This window comes from Coregonus lavaretus (genome assembly GCF_964263955.1).
Source record: "Coregonus lavaretus genome assembly, chromosome: 17".
Taxonomy (NCBI): Eukaryota; Metazoa; Chordata; class Actinopteri; order Salmoniformes; family Salmonidae; genus Coregonus; species Coregonus lavaretus.
Window position 1 is genome coordinate 3556956 of NC_140004.1, and position 15897 is coordinate 3572852.

At 42.7% G+C, this 15897-nt stretch overlaps 1 pseudogene across 1 annotated transcript; it reads left to right on the forward strand.

Annotated features, from left to right (window-relative positions):
- The first annotated feature begins 254 nt into the window (after positions 1 to 254).
- On the forward strand, positions 255 to 14078 carry LOC311145010 (peroxisomal multifunctional enzyme type 2-like; annotated as a pseudogene). Its single transcript has 17 exons — positions 255 to 261; positions 405 to 446; positions 767 to 851; positions 3414 to 3592; positions 4152 to 4242; positions 4348 to 4372; positions 4457 to 4593; positions 9804 to 9915; positions 10165 to 10406; positions 10645 to 10700; positions 10796 to 10865; positions 11142 to 11246; positions 11330 to 11393; positions 11627 to 11696; positions 11849 to 11955; positions 13573 to 13662; positions 13989 to 14078. The product of its transcript is annotated as a peroxisomal multifunctional enzyme type 2-like (transcript).
- The last annotated feature ends 1819 nt before the right edge of the window (positions 14079 to 15897 follow it).

Here is a 15897-nt window from a genome sequence, read left to right on the forward strand (position 1 = left end):
AATAACTATGCAAATTTAACATTTAATTCATTCAGTCCATTGACATACAGATACTATGGCTGATGGTGTTAAGTCAATCATGATCATATGTTCACTCTCAGGCTTGATTGAGCACATAATTACATGTTGATGTGCAAATAGTTTGTTTTGCTATCTTACAGTACATTTTTTGGTGATAATAACAACTGTCTGAAGAATTTTGAGATCATCTAAACAGACCTGTTGATTATCTTTTCCAGATATCGTTGTAATTAATGCTGGGTAAGTATGCTATGATACTGTATGAACACTTTTTGATAAATAAACTAAACTGTAGTATTTCAGATGGACATGTGACATGGATAACTATTCCATTTACTCAATGTATATAATCTCCATAATATTTTTATTTTATTGATTTCAAGGATACTTCGGTATCGCTGTTTGGACAAGTGATTTGGATTGGGGTAAGAGGGAGTTTATTTCTTAGAGTACAACCATAGATTCATTCTGTGTCCAATCGTCATGATCCGTTTGGAAATAGGATGGAGATAATTGCAGATTATATGGAGTGAATAGTGAATGTTTATCAGGCTGGAGAAGAGCTATAATTCAAATGACAAATATAGTCGAGGTCTGAGTAGTAATGAGATTGACCAGAGCCTGTGTTTAGGTCCCCCCTGTCCATATTATCTTATTCATTAGGATCGGAAAGGCAAACGTGATCCTAGATCAGAATAACCTCCAAATAGTGATTGTAATGCAACATTCGTTCCCTGTATTTCAGACCTCATCCATAGTGTTCACCTGAGAGGCTCCTTCATGGTCACTAGAGCTGCCTGGAACCACATGAAGAACCAGAAGTTTGGGAGGTAATGTACAGTAAAGGTCAAGGGTCAGACCCAGCACCATGGTGTCTATGTAAAAGAAAGTAGAGCAGACTCCTCTGCTGAATTCCAAATCGCCCCCTACTCGATAGGCATAAGCAACATGGTAATTGCTTAATCTTACCTTCTGATAGCTTGGTTTGAATTCTCACCATATTGCTGTCACCTATTCAAACAAGTGCCTATGGGTTGATTAGCGATTCAGAAAGCAATTAGGCAAGGACAGGTGCAGAGTACAGTCGTGGTCAAAAGTTTTGAGAATGACACAAGTATTGGTCTTTACTAAGTTCGCTGCTTCAGTGTTATGAGATATTTTTGTCAGATGTTACTTTGGTATACTGAAGTATAATTACAAGCATTCCATAAGTGTCAAAGGCTTTTATTGACAATTACATTAAGTTTATGCAAAGAGTCAATATTTGCAGTGTTGACCCTTCTTTTTCAAGACCTCTGCAATCCGCCCTGGCATTCTGTCAATTAACTTCTGGGCCACATCCTGACTGATGGCAGCCCATTCTTGCATAATCAATGCTTGGAGTTTGTGGGTTTTTGTTTGTCCACCCGCCTCTTGAGGATCGACCACAAGTTCTCAATGGGATTAAGGTCTGGGGAGTTTCCTGGCCATGGACCCAAAATGTCCATGTTTTGTTCCCCGAGCCACTTAGTTATCACTTTTGCCTTATGGCAAGGTGCTCCATCATGCTGGAAAAGGCATTGGTCGTCACCAAACTGTTCTTGGATGGTTGGGAAAAGTTGCTCTCGAAGGATGTGTTGGTACCATTCTTTATTCATGGCTGTGTTCTTAGGCAAAATTGTGAGTGAGCCCACTCCCTTGGCTGAGAAGCAACCCCACACATGAATGGTCTCAGGATGCTTTACTGTTGGCATGACAAAGGACTGATGGTAGCGCTCACCTTGTCTTCTCCGGACAAGGTGTTTTCCGGATGCCCCAAACAATCGGAAAGGGGATTAATCAGAGAAAATGACTTTACCCCAGTCCTCAGCAGTCCAATCCCTGTACCTTTTTCAGAATATCAGTCTGTCCCTGATGTTTTTCCTGGAGAGAAGTGGCTTCTTTGCTGCCCTTCTTGACACCAGGCCACCCGCCAAAAGTCTTCGCCTCACTGTGCGTGCAGATGCACTCACACCTGCCTGATGCCATTCCTGAGCAAGCTCTGCACTGGTGGTGCCCCGAGACGGCGCTTGCTGGACTTTCTTGGGCGCCCTGACGCCTTCTTCACAACAATTGAACCTCTCTCCTTGAAGTTCTTGATGATCCGATAAATGGATGATTTAGGTGCAATCTTACTAGCAGCAATATCCTTGCCTGTGAAGCCCTTTTTGTGCAAAGCAATGATGATGGCACGTGTTTCCTTGCAGGTAACCATGGTCAATAGAGGAAGAACAATGATTTCAAGCACCACCCTCCTTTTAAAGCTTCCAGTCTGTTATTCTAACTCAATCAGCATGACAGAGTGATCTCCAGCCTTGTCCTCGCAACACTCTCACCTGTGTTAACGAGAGGATCACTGACATGATGACAGCTGGTCCTTTTGTGGCAGGGCTGAAATGCAGTGGAAATGTTTTTTGGGGATTAAGTTAATTTTCTTTGCAATTTAATTGCAATTCATCTGATCACTCTTCATAACATTCTGGAGTATATGCAAATTGCCATCATCAAAACTGAGGCAGCAGACTTTGTGAAAATTAGTATTTGTGTCATTCTCAAAACTTTTGACCACGACTGTATAGAGCAGGGCTAGGCAACCCTTGTCCTGGAGTGCCGCAGGCACTTACTGCTTTTGATTTAACCGACCTGGAAGACCAGGTGTGTTGAATTTAGGCAATCACTGAACTGATCAATTAGTTCAGTTGGTCAGGGCGGCGTTCAGTACATAAAAACGCAATAGAACGTTCAATTGAACGGAAACGGTGTTGTACTGAACGACCAGTTGAAAAACGGGGAGGGGTTGGGTTGTGTGTTCAAAATGCACTGCTGCCCTTTAAATATGTCACTCATTGCTTCAAGCCACACCCCGGCACACCCACGGAACAGCGCAAATGTATCTCAGTGTGTTCAAAAACATACAAGAACGTTTTGGGAAAACATGTCGTTCAGTACAAACCGTTCCGTAAAGTAGCAATTGTTCAAGCAAACTGAACGCACCCCTAGTGTGGTACCTGCGGTACTCCAGAAATAAGGTTGCCTATAGAGCATGGATTTGTACATCTGTTGAAGGTTTTAGCACAGGTGGGCCCTTCCTTTAAGGATTCATATAGCAAAATCCATCCTTATGTTCCCCTTTGATTTGCAGCAATGGAACCAAGAATGAGTGACAAAATCACCCTAAAAATGTCCTTCAAATGTTTTGTTTGTGGTCGTTGTTGGCTGTTGGCAGGCAGTGAAGCGGTCTGATTTCTTTACAGTTGCTGTGTCATATTGGGTTTTCTTGTTATTGCTGCGCGACTGCACCAGCCATGGCACATTGATTCAACACTGTCGCACTGAATTAAACTGACGTTTCACGGTGCCCTGTCTGTGCCCAGGATCATCATGACATCATCGGCTGCTGGCATCTATGGCAATTTTGGGCAGGCGAACTACAGCACGGCTAAGCTGGGACTGGCCAACACCCTGGCCATCGAGGGTCAAAAGTACAATATCAACTGCAACATCATCGCCCCGAATGCGGGCTCACGCCTCACAGAGACTGTTATGCCCCCAGGTCAGTGGAGTCGCTGAGAAACGGCTCTAAACATAGGCTGAGCAGCACACATTACTGTGTCATCTTATTAAGGCTCAATGATTTGAGTTGATCTGTTGCATAATGGTGCAATATTACATGTAATGTTGTCATGTGTTACATTTAATATCGACATGTAAATTTGATACTTGAAGTCATCTGCTATTGTCAAACAAATGCACACACAAACTGAGTAAACAGAGATTAATCAATCATACGCTCTGAAAAATGACCTTGTTGATTTGTGGATTGGGCATTTACTGAGGCGTCGTAGATTGCTTTTGATGCCTCTGCTTGGCAGACTGGCATCTGTGATTTTCTTCTCTGGCATCTGCCACATGACGACCTTTTATACCCAGTATGAAAGTCGAGTGTGATATTGTCCCATATGTCAGTAACCTTGATTTCCCTAGAGTTTAAGAGACAGATTCAATAAAACAATGTTTGATATCAAAGCAAAGGGCTGGTTTATCATCATGATTTGTATACTATTCCATGTCATAATTATTAGCAATTAACTACTAAACTTTTTCTGTCATAGATCTCTTGGAGTCCTTGAAAGCCGAATACGTTTCCCTCTTGTTCTATGGCTTTCTCATGAGCAGTGTCAAGAAAATGGAGGCCTGTTTGAGGTTTGTAAGAGAAATGTATCACATGTTCACTATGCCTTTTAAACAGTATCGTCTTACTCTGAATGTTTACTGATTTAATTATTTTGATGTTCTCTCCCTGTTCAGGTTGGGGCTGGCTGGATTAGAAAATGTAAGTAGAATTTATTATTCTCATTTGTGAGTATTTGCACCGTTCTACGATATTCGATTTCCACAAATGTGTGTGTGTGTGTAGTGCGATGGGAGCGTTCGCAGGGCCGCATCCTGAGGCACAAGAACCAGGGCATGTCTCCTAAGGCAGTGCGAGACCAGTGGGACAACGTCTGTGACTTCACCAATGCCACCAAACCTGCCAACATGAATGGTAACAAAGTCATGCAGCCCTACGCTGGCATATTTTGCCAGATATGTTACTGATAATCGCCATTGACTAATACACAGATATTTTGAATTCAAACCAACAGACGTTTTTTCAAACAATAGTGCAAAATGCAGAAAATGAATAGGTAGATTTAAATCAAACATCTGAATAATATTCCACCTGCAGTGAATGCCAGAACTCTTTTGATGTTGTAACCATTGAGGCACTGTACTGAAACGGATTTCATGGGAGAAGGTCCAAGTCCAAAACAGTATGCTGAAGTGTAAACAAAGATAGAGGAGCATCAGGGCACAAACCTATGAGAGAAAAGAGAAAACAAGCTAGCTTTCCAGTGAACAAACACATTGGCTTGTGCTGCTATGACACGGAATGTAAATTCCTCCACCACCAGTTTCCCCCGCTCTTGAACAAAGAGAAAAGTACAGTATCTAGCGGTGCGCCTTAGGGGTCAGGCAGAGACGAGAACATGGCAAGTGTTCATCAATATTCTCTCCTCCCTCCCTCGGCTTGCCCTTGGATGTGCAGCAGCAGCATGGGGGTGGCAGTCTCCGGAGGAACGCCTCATTACCATTTAAAAATATATATTTAACCAGGTAAGCCAGTTGAGAACAAGTTCTCATTTACAACTGCGACCTGGCCAAGATAAAGCAAAGCAGTGCGATAAAAACAACAACACAGAGTTACATATGGAATAAACAAAAACAGAGAGTCAATAACACAATAGAAAATAGAAAATCTATATACAGTGTGTGCAAATGTAGTAAGTTATGGAGGTAAGGCAATAAATAGGCCATAGTGCAAAATAATTACAATTTAGTATTAACACTGGAGTGATAGATGTGCAGAAGATGATGTGCAAATAGAGATACTGGGGTGCAAATGAGCAAATAAATAACAATGTAAATAACAATATGGGGATGAGGTAGTTGGGTGGGCTAATTACAGATGGGCTGTGTACAGGTACAGTGGTCGGTAAGCTGCTCTGACAACTGATGCTTAAAGTTAATGAGGGAGATAAGTGTCTCCAGCTTCAGATATTTTTGTAGTTCGTTCCAGTCATTTGCAGCAGAGAACTAGAAGGAATGGCGGCCAAAGTAGGTGTTGGCTTTGGGGATGACCAGTGAGATATAACTGCTGGAGCGCATACTACGGGTGGGTGTTGCTATGGTGACCAATGAGCTAATATAAGGCGGGGATTTGCCTAGAAGTGATTTATAGATGACCTGGAGCCAGTGGGTTTGGCGACAAATATGTAGTGAGGGCCAGCCAACGAGAGCGTACAGGTCACAATAGCGGGTAGTATATGGGGCATTGGTGACAAAACGAATGGCACTGTAATAGACTACATCCAATTTGCTGAGTTGAGTGTTGGAAGCTATTTTGTAAATGACATCGCCGAAGTCAAGGATCGGTAGGATAGTCAGTTTTACGAGGGCATGTTTAGCAGCATGAGTGAAGGAGGCTTTGTTGCGAAACAGGAAGCCGATTCTAGATTTAACTTTGGATTGGAGATGCTTCATGTGAGTCTGGAAGGAGAGTTTACGGTCTAACCAGACATCTAGGTATTTGTTGTTGTCCACATATTCTAAGTCAGACCCGCCGAGAGTAGTGATTCTAGTCGGGCGGGCGGGTGCAAGCAGCATTCGATTGAAGTGCATGCATTTAGTTTTACTAGGGTTTAAGAGCAGTTGGAGGCCACAGAAGGAGGCCAGATGTATACAAAATGGTGTCGTCTGCGTCTGAGAGTCACCAGCAGCAAGAGCAACATCATTGATATACACAGAGAATAGAGTTGGCCCGAGAATTTAACCCTGTGGCACCCCCATAGAGACTGCCAGAGGTCCAGACAACAGGCCCTCCGATTTGACACATTGAACTCTATCTGAAAAGTAGTTGGTGAACCAGGCGAGGCAGTCAGTTGAGAAACCAAGGCTATTTAGTCTGCCAATAAGAATGCAGTGATTGTCAGAGTCAAAAGCCTTGGCCAGGTCGATGAAGACGGCTGCACAGTACTGTCTTTTATCAATCGCGGTTATTATATTGTTTAGGACCTTGAGCATGGCTGAGGTGCACCCATGACCAGCTCAGAAACCAGATTGCATAGCGGAGAAGGTACGGTGGGATTCGAAGTGGTCGGTGATCTGTTTGTTAACTTGGCCTTCAAATACTTTCAAATGGCAGGGTAGGATGGATATAGGTCTGTAACAGTTTGGATCTAGAGTGTCACCCCCTTTGAAGAGGGGGATGACCGCGGCAGCTTTCCAATCTCTGGGGATCTCAGACGATACGAAAGAGAGGTTGAACAGGCTAGTAATAGGGGTTGTGACAGTTTCGGCTGCTAATTTTAGAAAGAAAGGGTCCAGATTGTCTAGCCCAGCTGATGTGTAGGGGTCCAGATTTTGCAGCTCTTTCAGGACATCAGCTATCTGAATTTGGGTGAAGGAGAAGCGGGGGGGGGGGGGGGGGGGCATGGGCAAGTTGCAGTGGAGGGTGCAGAGCTGGTGGCCGGGGTAGGGGTAGCCAGGTGGAAAGCATGGCTAGCCGTAGCAAAATGCTTATTGAAATTATCGTAGATTTATCGGTGGTGACAGTGTTTCCTAGCCTCAGTGCAGTGGGTAGCTGGGAGGAGGTGCTTTTATTCTCCATGGACTTTACAGTGTCCCAAAACCTTTTGGAGTTAGTGCTACAGGATGCACATTTCTGTTTGAAAAAGCTAGCCTTTGCTTTCCTAACTGATTGTGTATATTGGTTCCTGACTTCCCTGAAAAGTTGCATATCGTGGGGGCTGTTCGATGCTAATGCGGTACGCCACAGGATGTTTTTGTGCTGGTCAAGGGCAGTCAAGTCTGGGGTGAACCAGGGGCTATATCTGTTCTTAGTTCTGAATTTTTTGAATGGGACATGCTTATTTAAGATGGAGAGGAAAGCACTTTTGAAGAACATCCAGGCATCCTCTACTGACGGAATGAGGTCAATATCCATCCAGGATACCCGGGCCAGGTCAATTAGAAAGGCCTGCTCGCTGAAGTGTTTTAGGGAGCGTTTGACAGTGATGAGGTGTGGTCGTTTGACTGTTGACCCATTACGGACGCAGGCAATGAGGCAGTGATTGCTGAGATCCTGGTTGAAGACAGCGGAGGTGTATTTAGAGGGTAAATTAGTCAGGATGATATCTATGAGGGTGCCCATGTTTACGGATTTAGGGTTGTACCTGGTAGGTTCCTTGATAATTTGTGTGAGATTGAGGGCATCTAGTTTAGATTGTAGGACGGCCGGGGTGTTAAGCATATCCCAGTTTAGGTCACCAAGCAGTACAAACTCTGAGGATAGATGGGGGGCAAGCAATTCACATATGGTGTCCAGGGCAGAACTGGGGGCTGAGGGGTGTCTGTAGCAAGCGGCAACAGTGAGAGACTTATTTCTGGAAAGGTGGATTTTTAGAAGTAGAAGCTCCAACTGTTTGGGCACAGACTTGGATAGTATGATAGAGCTCTGCAGGCCATCTCTCATGACTTTGTAGTGCTCCTTATTTGTGCCTTTTTACAGTGAGGGGAAAAAAGTATTTTATCCCCTGCTGATTTTGTACGTTTGCCCACTGACAAAGAAATTATCAGTCTATAATTTTAATGGTAGGTTTATTTGAACAGTGAGAGACAGAATAACAACATGTCAAAAATGTTATAAATTGATTTGCAGTTTAATGAGGGAAATAAGTATTTGACCCCTTCTCAATCAGAAAGATTTCTGGCTCTCAGGTGTCTTTTATACAGGTAACGAGCTGAGATTAGGAGCACACTCTTAAAGGGAGTGCTCCTAATCTCAGCTTGTTACCTGTATAAAAGACACCTGTCCACAGAAGCAATCAATCAATCAGATTCCAAACTCTCCACCATGGCCAAGACCAAAGAGCTCTCCAAGGATGTCAGGGACAAGATTGTAGACCTACACAAGGCTGGAATGGGCTACAAGACCATCACCAAGCAGCTTGTTGAGAAGGTGACAACAGTTGGTGCGATTATTTGCAAATGGAAGAAACACAAAAGAACTGTCACTCCCTCGGCCTGGGGCTCCATGCAAGATCTCACCTAGTGGAGTTGCAATGATCATGAGAACGGTGAGGAATCAGCCCAGAACTACACGGGAGGATCTTGTCAATGATCTCAAGGCAGCTGGGACCATAGTCACCAAGAAAACAATTTGCAACGCACTACGCCGTGAAGGACTGAAATCCTGCAGCGCCCGCAAGGTCCCCCTGCTCAAGAAAGCACATATACAGGGCCGTCTGAAGTTTGCCAATGAACATCTGAATGATTCAGAGGAGAACTGGGTGAAAGTGTTGTGGTCAGATGAGACCAAAATTGAGCTCTTTGGCATCAACTCAACTCGCCGTGTTTGGAGGAGGAAGAATGCTGCCTATGACCCCAAGAACACCATCCCCACCGTCAAACATGGAGGCGGAAACATTATGCTTTGGGGGTGTTTTTCTGCTAAGGGGACAGGACAACTTCACTGCATCAAAGGGACGATGGACGGGGCCATGTACTGTCAAATCTTGGGTGAGAACCTCCTTCCCTCTGCCAGGGCATTGAAAATGGGTTGTGGATGGGTATTCCAGCCTGACAATGACCCGAAACACACGGCCAAGGCAACAAAGGAGTGGCTCAAGAAGAAGCACATTAAGTTCCTGGGGTGACCTAGCCACTCTACAGACCTTAATCCCATAGAAAATCTGTGGAGGGAGCTGAAGGTTCGAGTTGCCAAAGGTCAGGCTCGAAACCTTAATGACTTGGAGAAGATCTGCAAAGAGGAGTGGGACAAAATCCCTCCTGAGATGTGTGCAAACCTGGTGGCCAACTACAAGAAACGTCTGACCTCTGTGATTGCCAACAAGGGTTTTTTGCCACCAAGTACTTAGTCATGTTTTGCAGAGGGGTCAAATATTTATTTCCCTCATTAAAATGCAAATCAATTTATAACATTTTTTACATGTATTTTTCTGGATTCTTTTGTTGTTATTCTGTCTCTCACTGTTCAAATAAACCTACCATTAAAATTATAGACTGATCATTTCTTTGTCAGTGGGCAAACGTACAAAATCAGCAGGGGATCAAATACTTTTTTCCCTCACTGTATAAGAGGACCTTGTTCTATAACATCCTTATTGAGTGACTGTAATTAGTCTCCTCTCTTCCCTGTTAAGAGTCTGGCCACGTTGGTGGAGGTGCTGTCAAGAGTGGAGACTGATGAGGTAATCGTCCCTAACCCCACCAGCGCTATTGCCGCCACTGCTGCATCCAGGATCAGTCCTTTGAGTGGAGAGGTCAACCGTACTGGGCTGGAATTAAGTGACATCGTGCCTGTTGGTGACAGATGGCCCCATAATCTGTGGTCTCCTACTGTGGACCAATGTCTTCAAAGACATATGTTTGCCTGTTTGGAGTGTCTTTGTGAAGCCAAGTCAAACTATCCCTGGCTGATGTCAGTCAGTGTGTCCTCAGCTGGCCTACAGGACCTGGTTCTGTCTAAAGGCAATGATGAGTAACATACTGTGCTGATTATAGCTGTGCTTCCCCTTCAGATGGAGGCGGTGGGACAGAAGCTTCCGGAGTTATTATTCAGCTACTCCCACGCTCAGTGCATCCTGTATGCCCTGGGAGTGGGCCTGTCCACCAAGGATGACAACCACCTCAAGTTCCTGTATGAGGGCCATGAGGACTTCAGCTGTCTGCCTACCTTCGGTGTCATCCCCTCCCAGGCGGCCATGATGGACGGAGGGCTGGGCTCTGTGCCTGGACTCACCAGGGTCAAAGCTCCAGGAAACACTCATGCAACACAGTATTGGCAATCTATTGGTTTAACACATTTAATAGCATTTATAGTGTTGCTGTTCGCACACAGTTCATTCAGTGGGTACATCATGCATTTTGATAGCTTAAAATGTTCTATTACTTGAAACGGAATGGGAAATACTAACTGAAACCGCTATTGTAAATATCTATTAACTCACCTTTGTTCGTTCTGATATTGTCACTCTCTCGCAGGTGTTGCATGGAGAGCAGTATCTGGAGCTTTTCAAACCATTACCCACCTCGGGTATGTGCACCCATTACAGATTCTAAGTATCTCTGAGCACAACATCATTTTCTGCTGACAAAAGCCTGTGATTTGAAATAGTTTTGTCTGCATTTGCAGGAAAACTGACCTCAGGCCACAATCGCAGACGTGTTAGACAAAGGATCTGGAGCAGTCATTCTCCTGGATGGTTAGTTGTTTTACTCTTCCCTTTCCCTGATAATTAAAGTGAAACAATTGTGTTGAGCTTTTGTTGAGGTATATTATGAGAATTACAATTTTTGGTTGATGTTTCATTAGATGAGCAGAGAAATGACTCTGTGGTATTAATTAAACAAATAGCGGAGGAACTTAAGAATTAGAAATACACCTGATATTGAATCGAGGTAATTAAACACATGCAGTCTAAAGATTCTTTCAGAAAAAGCTGAAATAATATTTTCATAGCTAATGTCTTTCTCCACAGTCCACACGTACAGTGGGAAAGAGTTGGTGTGCTACAAACAGTACTCGCTGTTCATCATGGCTTTGGAGGAAAAATAACATCTGATAAAGCAATGGTAACTCTTCTGTGACATTTCAGAAGTACCATTATTTATCTAGAACAAAATGGTTGACACCTACCATCTTCTTTAAACCTAATGTCTCTTTCAGCGCAGTGGCACCTCCAAACAGAGCCCCTGATGCTGTTATGACCGACACCACAACAAGGAACCAGGTGTGTATTTATTTATATATGTTTGGGTCTTCTATCTAAGGTATACACTGAGAAGATGAAGTACTATTAGTACCCCGGCCAAATGTTATGATATTTCAAAAGATGAAGCATCAAACAAGTGGCCATATTGGCTAGATATGGGCCCAAATCTCATCAGTATCATCACTGTAGTATATTTCTAAACGTAGGATATTTCTAAACCGAGTGACATGACATTGAATACATGCTTTCAGGCTGCCTTGTATCATCTGAGTGGGGACTGGAACCCCCTCCACATAGACCCCAGCTTTGCAGCAATGGGAGGTGAGACTTCTAGCCTGGTTTCAGATCTGTTCCAGATCAAGAAGTTGACATGATAGCAGAATCAGATCTGGGACCATTCTATGTGTCTTTATATATCCAAGTCATAAAACACCGCACAGTGTTGTGCATGATATTGTATTTTCATCATAAAGGATTCAAATCCCCTATTCTGCATGGCCTTTGCTCCTTTGGGTTCGCGGCTAGACAAGTGCTGAAACAGTATGCCAAGAATGATGCCTCCAGATTCAAGTCCATCAAGGTGAAGAAGCATGATTTTGGCAGTAACAGTTCCCTATATCTTTTTAGTAAAATAGAGTTAAACAGGTCTACTATCTTAAAGGACCACCCCAGAGGAAGTTGCCGCCACTATTTTGATGTAATTTCCTGTCCTAGAGAGGAAATGCACATTTAAGTTCCACCTCCAAAGAATGAAGAACCCTACTTATACATATTCACGAATTGGGTGTGAGAATATTCAACGTGGAGTTAGTAAACATCAACAAATAGAGCACTGACAGATGTCAGTGTAGCTAGCTAGCATGCTAACCTTATCTAGCTAGCATGCTAACCTTATCTAGCTAGCTTATGTTATCTGTTGTTTTTTAAAATTCAAAATAATAATAAAAAGATTAGCCGGCTGGTTCTGCAGCTGGATTTTTCATAAGCATTGATTTAGGGAAAACTTTTCCACAGATGGAAACCACTGGCCTATCTTTGACTTTGCCATCTATCGTTAATTGCAGATGCAAATCTACAATATAAATAGTTCGAAAGAATAAGATGAAGCTCCGGTAATATGGATAACTATTGAAAGATGGCTGATATGCGGTTTTCTACATTGTAATAGACACGGTGCAACCTTTTGTATGTAGGCTGCTGATAGGCTTCAGGTCCGGTACAGCAAAGCCAAGTCAGCCTGTGCTCATGGTTCTCACAGGGGAAGTGAAATGATAGGCTACAATGACTTTTTTCATGATCATGCACGCCATAAATTGCATGTAACTAACTATAAGTTCCTTTAATTTTCTTTTGCAGATGCCTTTTCATTATCTGGATAGACACTTGTGGTTTCTTGCTAACGTTACACCAATCAAAGCAGTGTGTAGTGAAGCAAAACTTTAGAGGTCAAAACCATTAATCTTGGGGCGACAGGGGGAGCGGGTTTGCAAAATTCTATCACGCAATTATACCACATATATATATTTTATACAGACTAGCTCAAAAATACGTGAAAATGTACAAATTATCCAATGGATTTTCGAGTACATTTTCTGGTTTTAATTTGCTCCATGACTCAGATAGCCAAGTGGACACAAGGCGGTTTGGCTAATTTAATTTGCGAAGAGCAATAACTTTGCAGCTGTTTCTGATTGTAATAAACAATGCCATGGGTGGTAACATTCAAATAAACCCCAGAAACTAAACGTAGGCTGAAAATAATGATTTGTATGTCATAGGAAATGACACTGCATTCACACGGATTTGCACAAAATGGGCAGTTTGGATTCGTCACTTCAAGACCAAATATATCATACTTTTGACTAAAACAATGACTTATTGACTTAAATCACTGTGCAACATCATGGGTAAGCTCTGGCCATTGTCTTTCACCTCATAAAAGTGGATTTCTACTGGTGTGGGCGTTTTAATTTGATCACTCTGTCGCAGAGAATTTTCCAGGGCAGCAGGAAATGCAAATTGTAGTGGATTTGAGGTTTAAAAAGGCTTCTAAAGTTTGTACTTTCCACGTCAGACTTGATTTATCCTAAGTAAAAATGTATCTTCAGAGTGAGCTAGTGTTTGCTGAGATCGGCCGTCGCATTAAAGACCTGGGGGCTGAGATGGTGAAAGTCGATGATGGAGCTGGTGTCATAAGGGCCCATACAGTGGCAAAACAGACGTGACCATTACTGTATCCGATGAGGGCTTCATGGAGGTAGTGCAGGGGAAGCTCAACCCACAGAAGGTACTGACATCTTCTTCCCAAGATAGAATGTAGTTACAAAGCCTTTTCATGCCTGGCAACATCCATAAACACACTTTAGAAAGTTGCAAGACAAGAGTCGGCAGAGAACTGCCAATGTGTAGCTTCACACTTAAAAGCTTTTTAAACAAGTACATCCTGATAAGAGTGGGTTGGCAGGAATGAGCTACATTTAGCCTTCCATTGCTTTGTGAATTTAGATCCAGGAAGTCCTGGATTTAAGAGCACCTTAGCTCATGAACATATTAGCTTGTAAGAGCTTAGAGATTTTTTTTCATACATAATACCTGAGACGTTAGTTTTTCCAGGCGTTCTTTGCAGGCAAGATGAAAGTGCGAGGGAACATCATGCTGAGCCAGAAGCTGGAGGTGATCCTCAAAGACTATGCTAAACTGTGAGGGCGAGCTGACTCAGAGGAGAACCATATCGTCCTCACTTCACTGAGGAAGAAGCATTAATTTCAGTAATCTGACCTGGATTTCACTCCATCATATGCAGTGAAATGTGTCCTATGGATTTTTTGGCAAAGTGATTGTTATCCGATCATGATACAGAATGATTTTAAGTGACTTTGTGACAGTGATAAATGTGTAGCTGCAATGTTTTTTAACCATCAAAGCTGTTAAGATGGTCAATTATAAGAGGATAGCACCTATGTGCAATGGGGACGCCTGTTTTCAGGGCAATGAAGAACATAGCTAGGTAGCACAGCAGACCGGTCCTATATCTTTCCACTAAAATGATTTGATAGGTTGTACCAGAAATGTATATGATATGTTTTTGTTTCTTCAAGTGACCCAACTTCTCTACTGAAATCCAATGCAACCCCAAATGAACTCTACATTAAGTGTTGAACATGTAAGGTAATACAAATGTAGCCATAAAGTGTTGGCTTGGTGCAACATGATGGTTCAATGAGCTTCATCACCATGCTGCACTTTATTTCTAATACATCTTGTCCAGATTGATCATGTGGTTGCTATGTAGTTTCTTAACATTTAAAAATAGACAGAAGAAGTGTACATGTTACTTTAAGGTGATTTATTATATGTATATAGTCAGATTTACAATAGATCCACATATTCATAAAATTCGATTTTAGCATATTCACATTTCAAAGATTAAATGAAGAAACAGCATGAGAACCCATTCCGGATTATGTTTCTAGTTGATTCCTCATTTATCCATTATCTGCAATTGCTTTAAACTTAGATATGTTTCCTTCCACTAAGCATTTTGTACCATTAAATTAACATGAATAAATAATATCCCCTAATCAATCTTTGTCTGTTAAATATTTTATTCAGTTGCTTTGCAATTATGAGAATACCATAATGTATTCCTGTGTAATAAATTAATTACATTGTGCTTGGGGTCTGTCTGCCCTGTAGAAAATTAAACAGAAATCCAATTCTCCATCATAAATCTTGTATTGTAAAATATGAACAACAATTCATGAATATATTAAATCTATGCGCTATAAGATCATTTACTGAAGGCAATGTATTGTCTGTAAAATAGAAAGAAAAAGCACAAAAAAAGTAAACGTTATTGCTATCCATCAAACCACACAAGACGTAAACTACACCACCAAAAATGTGGACACCTGCTCGTCGAACATATTATTCCAAAATCATGGGCATTAATATGGAGTTGGTCCCCCCTTTGCTGCTATAACAGCCTCCACTCTTTTTGGAAGGTTTTCCAAAAGATTGCTGCTGGGACTTGCTTACATTCAGCCACAAGAGCATTAGTGAGGTCGGGCACTGATGTTGGGCGATTAGGCCCGCAGTCGGCGTTCCAATTCATCCCAAAGGTGTTCGATAGGGTTGAGGTCAGGGCTCTGTGCAGGCCAGTCAAGTTCTTCCACACCGATCTCGACAAACCATTTCTGTATGGACCTCGCTTTGGGGCCTTCCCCAAACTGTTGCCACAAAGTTGGAAGCACAGAATCGTCTAGAATGTAATTTGAATGCTGTAGTGTTAAGATTGCCTTTCACTGGAACTAAGGGGCTAGCCCGAACCAAGAAGAACAGCCCCAGATCATTATTCCTCCTCCACCAAACTTTACAATTGGCACTATGCATTGGGCCAGGTTGCGCTCTCCTGGCATCCGCCAAAACCAGATTTGTCCATCCGACTGCCAGATGGTGAAGCGTGATTCATCACTCCAGAGAACGCGTTTCCACTGCTCCAGAGTCCAATGGCGGTGAGCTT